The 5,157-nt window shown below is 45.0% G+C and overlaps 1 non-coding gene across 1 annotated transcript; it reads left to right on the forward strand.

Moving 5' to 3' along the window:
- Nucleotides 1-981: 981 nt before the first annotated feature.
- LOC138387776 (U6 spliceosomal RNA) lies at nucleotides 982-1,085 on the forward strand. Its single transcript, XR_011233978.1, has one exon. It is a non-coding gene; the product is annotated as a U6 spliceosomal RNA (small nuclear RNA).
- The last annotated feature ends 4,072 nt before the right edge of the window (nucleotides 1,086-5,157 follow it).

A 5,157-nucleotide genomic window follows, 5' to 3' on the forward strand; every position in this document is an offset into this window, starting at 1 on the left:
GCGGGCCTGAGTCTCTGAGTGACAAGTGTGATTCCCACTCAGCAGCGTCGCCTTGTGTGAAAGACGCCAGTGCCGACAGACGGAGTCAAGGGAAAGGCAACAACACGCAAATTTTTAGTTCTTAAGGCAGCGATGCATCATAGTACAAAGGTTTTATTTTTTTCTTTTTTAATTTCAGCATATTACGGTGGTACGAATGTTTGGGTTACGCGTATTTCCCTTGCCCCGCCCGAGTCAGAGCCTCAAGCATGACCATCCCCCAGACGGTGCGCACCGCACCCAGTCCAAGGGGTTTTGAGGACAGACTTCTGAGAAAGACTTTGACAAAACTGGGATGAGAAGCAGGACGAGTCTGGCGAGGCCGTCGGAGGAAGACGGGTTCCCTCCCCCCCCCCCCCCCCCCCACCGACGGAAACGCTGCGGTCCTGCACGCCGACCTGGGCGGGGCCCCAGCTCTCCCGGAGCACGCACGGTGCTCTTGCAGCCTGCGAGGCCCGCAGGTGATAGTCGGGGATCGAGAACTGACAGCGGCCTCTCCGTGAGCTGGGATTGGGGCTAAAAATGTGAGCCAGCATATTTATCTTGAATTTTATAATCATGTAAATAAATAAATGTGCTAATGATTGGTAAGTCTTGCTATGCGTTTGGCCACAGTAGGATTTCATCTTTTTCCTCCATTTTTTTCTACTTTTTAGATTAAAAATCCCAGTCAGTCAGTGTTAATATACTGCAAAAGGTATAGATTGTAGAGTATCCAATCAACAGGATTGTTCAAAAGCTGGGAGAACGACCCTAAAGAAGACCTGCTCCCGGCGTCTGCAGGAAGGGAAGCAGGAGAGGTGGGAGGAGCCAACACAGGAACTTCCAAGTAGAGCCCCTGGGTCATTCAGTAAAGGACTAAATAATTTCATAGCTCGGTTTTGGCCCTTTTCCTTATGGTATAGTTCAAAATGACCCTGAACCATCAAGAATAAGTAAATAGTGCTCGCTTCGGCAGCACATATACTAAAATTGGAACGATACAGAGATTAGCATGGCCCCTGTGCAAGGATGACACTCAAATTCGTGAAACGTTCCATATTTTTTTTATTTTGATGTTAATTAGGAATGCCCAGGTAATCCCTGCTGACTTTAGCATATCTAGATAATTTTAAATATTTTAAAGCATGATCTCTATTAAATGGGCTATGGCAAATCAGGCAAATTAATTATTAGCTTTACTGAGAGACCAAAAGAGAAAACACTCTGAACTCAGATTAAAGCCACAGTCAGAGTAAGACAGTAATAGCTTCCTGTACTTGGCCCAGCAGGCATGTAGATCCTCAGTTGACTATATCCAGACAAGGGGAAGTAGCTCATCTGTGAAAACAGAGCTTATCTGCAGGTGACCAATGTCAGCCAAGTGAAGGAAACTGCAGGACTCTTAACTTCTCTCTCTAAAACAGGAGAACCCTGAAGAAGCACAGCTGCTCATTTAATCTTGTCTTCTGGAACACTGGCAAAAGTTCACACAGGAACAGAAAGTTCTTGTTTTATATTTCTGCTGTACGTGCATTTATCATTTATGCACAGTATTTTGTGTGTATGTGTTTAAACCCAACCTATGTGTCTTCACATGGATGTATCCTGCCAGTTTGCTGTATTCTTTAATCCACATTTTTCTTTATAATCAATCACATGAAAGCATGTGATCTGGTTCTGTTATATTGTTTAGATACTGCTATGGTTTGAATTTCCCTGCTGACACTCATGTTGAAATTTAATTGCCAGCATAACAGTATTAATAGGTGGGGCCTTTAAGAAATGAACATGAATGAATTAATGCTATTATGCAGGAGTAGATTAGTTGTTGTGGGATTAGGTTTCTGATAAAAATGATGAGTTAGAGCCACTTTTCTCTCTGTCTTACGTGCTTGCTTCCTTCCTCGGCCCCTCAGCTATGGGAAAGACTTTGCCAGATGTTGGTGCCATTCTCTTGGACTTCCCAGCCTCCAGAGCTGTGAGCTAAATAAACAACTATTCTTTATAAATTAAAAAAAAAAAAGAATAAGTAAATAAATACTCGGGATGCTAGGGTTAAGAATTCAGAGATTATAACAACATTCAAGAAGAAAATTGCATCTCCCTCTAGTTGCTGAGGCTGAACACTGGTCACCCTGATGTCAGCCTACATCCCATCCATCGGCACATCCTATGGGTTCTGCCTTCCAAACATCCATCAGAATACTATTTTGCCCCTGTATCATTCTCTTTTCACACCATCTCAGATAGCAGTGCCCCCTCCCTGGCACTTCCACCCTGACTGGCCTGTTTTTCCCCATCCCCAGCAGATACAGTTTAATGACCAGCTGTATGGGAAGTAACTTAATTTCGTGGGACTCCACATTTCCAACAGCGCCACACTGACCAGTTGATCCTATGACTGAGGACGACACCAGCTACCAGGCCTGGAAACTGGCCCTGGCTCCACTGCCTGTCATTACGTGATTGGAGGAAAATTGGTCAGCATTTGTCTTTCTACAGATTTTTCCTGTGGCCCCACTGATGGTGGCCGACACCATCTGCACCTGGCCGGCTGAAATAGCCTCTTACCTGTACTCTTTGCTTCCATTTTTGCACCTTCTACTTACAGTGACTATAAAATGCATCATCCAAATCTATACTTTTGAGAGTAAAATGATAATATTAACAACTTCCCCATGACAAAAATTATAAATTGGAGCCATCTCTGGCAAACCAGGACATAGAGACACCCTGCTAAGTAAGATCTCATTCACCTCCTTAAGATCTTATGGCCTCCCGCCCCACAAAGAATAAATGACACACCTCATACTGAGGCTGGCAAGGCTCCTTCTAAGACCATCTCATCTCTCTTCCAGTTGCTCCAGCACCCCTTGCTTTTGTTCTTACCCCTGAGAGGACCAAGCTCTGCTACTTCCTGAGACACCCACCCTGCAGAAGGTGCTCTTTCCTCTCTCTTTGCACATCTGACTTCTCGGCTTTTCATTTGCTCCCGTGTCACCTCCTCTAAGAAGTCTTCCTTGGTTGTTCTGTCAAACGCAGCCCTTCTGCCCCCTTACACTCCATCACTCAGCCCATCCTGATTCCTATCTATTTCCATTTTTTAAAATTGTTTTACTCTCCTTTCTAGAATACAAGCCCCAAGAAAGCAGAAAACTTGTATCTTTAGCATTTGGATCAGCATTTGGCATTTACATGGTATTTGTTCAAAGAATGAATAAATACAAAATTAATTTATATTCAACTGTATGATTGACAAATCATGACAAACAAATGCAATGAAATGTGCTAAAACCCTACGTAAAGTAAAAAGTGATGTACAAAAACCAAGATACCCTTAGGTGGATAGATATACCTATATCAATATATTCCTCTCTATAATGTACATGTGTATCACACACATACATATATTAGTATATATGTTTAGAGAAGAGAGACTATTATAAAGTGATAGGTCTACAGTTCCACCATCAACAGGCCATACTCAGTACTGTATGTTATACTATCTGGTTAGCAGAGGGCAGTGGTGAAGGAGTTAAACCTGGTTGGTGAGGAGGAAGAGTTGGGAAGCACCAGAGGTGTGTAATCAGATGGCTGATCGCTGGTGAAGGCAGCCTCTATATCACATCCATTATGAGTGACACAGATGCACAACTCTGTATTCTTCATATCATTACACTTATATACAGCATAATTTTCCTTCCAGAAATCCTAGGCTGCATAGCCTGCAGGTATTCAATAAAACCGAGAGGGAACACTAGAAGTGAATCATACCAGTTTGACATTTCCAGTTCTGCTGTGACCGCTAGACCAAAATATAGTCTGTGGGCCTCTTTTTCATTAGCGTGAAACTGCCGGGTTTTAAAACAGTTTATCCGTTGAATTAATCTCCAACCTGTCTTTCACACAGGGCAGATACAGCTCCCTGCATCAGTCTTCCTATTCTGAAACGCTCTTATTTTTATTTGTATGCATTCTGGGTAATGAATAACGATCTTTTGTGCTTGGAGAATGCCATTCTCTGAAATAGCTCCTAGCATTTTGTAAATGTTAACTCATTAGATCTCATACCGTCCAGAGCTATCTGTCACGCTGAGGCAGGGCAGAAGCGCCATATTTCACATTTCACAGTTGGAGGGATTTTAGGAACTTCAACCCAAGGTCACCCGCAGTCAGCAGCCAAACAGAAGAAGACAAGGCACAGAAACATTACCCAGACTCAGGCAAACCTCACTCTGCCCTCTGAGGGAGCCAAGGGGGCCTCGGGGACACGCAGGGACAGCCTTGGTTGCATTCTGCTGACAGTCAAGACCCAGTGGGGCTGGGTGAGAGGACGGAATCAGGCCGCTTGCCCCCAATTCCCTTACCCTAGCAAACGTGATTAAAAGGCATGTCAAAGCAAACCTCCAGTTCCAGTATAGTGAAGACAATTTGGTTCCATCCAGTTCCACCCTCTGCTCCAGGCACTTGGCTGAGGTTCTCATCGATGGCAGATCCAGTCCCCACGCTGTTCATCCTCACCAGAAAAGCTGTGCTGTGTAGGGGCTGGGCCTAGGAGCAAGGATGGATGGATGGATGGATGGATGGAAAGAACGTGAGCAAGATGAATGAAGGGTCAGGCAAAAACGCCTGCCCAAAGCTGCTTGTTTGCTGAGTGCAAAGGTCAGCTGACCTGTATGGAAGTTGTTAAAGAAATTAACAAATGGCCCTGACCCTTTGCACCTGTCCTTGGAAATAAATATGGGGAGGAACTTAGCTGAGAAGGCCATTTTCTCCCTTAGATATTGGTCTCTCCCCTTCTCTCGAAACACTGTTTCGAGTTCTACTGAGCTCAGGAGCAAAAAAGTAGCCACAACAGTGCTGCGGAAGGCACGGTCCCACCTCGAGCAGGTGTGCTGCTGTCTAGGAGTCCCAGTTCCAGCCCTTAACCCCTCCCCGGCTGCCTAGTGAGCCACCTGGCCCAGGCGGGAACTCAGCGCACTGGCTGCTTTTCAGTTTTCCTGGCTCCAGGATCCTTTTCTGCCTTCCCATCACAGTCCTGGGTTGGCACCTCACCGAGTGAAGAGTTTGTGCTTTAGTCCTCGCCCAGGTCTCTGCTTTCTAGAGAATCCTGTCAAAGTGACTAGGCAAGAGGGA

This window comes from Eulemur rufifrons, chromosome 1, assembly GCF_041146395.1.
Source record: "Eulemur rufifrons isolate Redbay chromosome 1, OSU_ERuf_1, whole genome shotgun sequence".
Classification (NCBI taxonomy): Eukaryota; Metazoa; Chordata; class Mammalia; order Primates; family Lemuridae; genus Eulemur; species Eulemur rufifrons.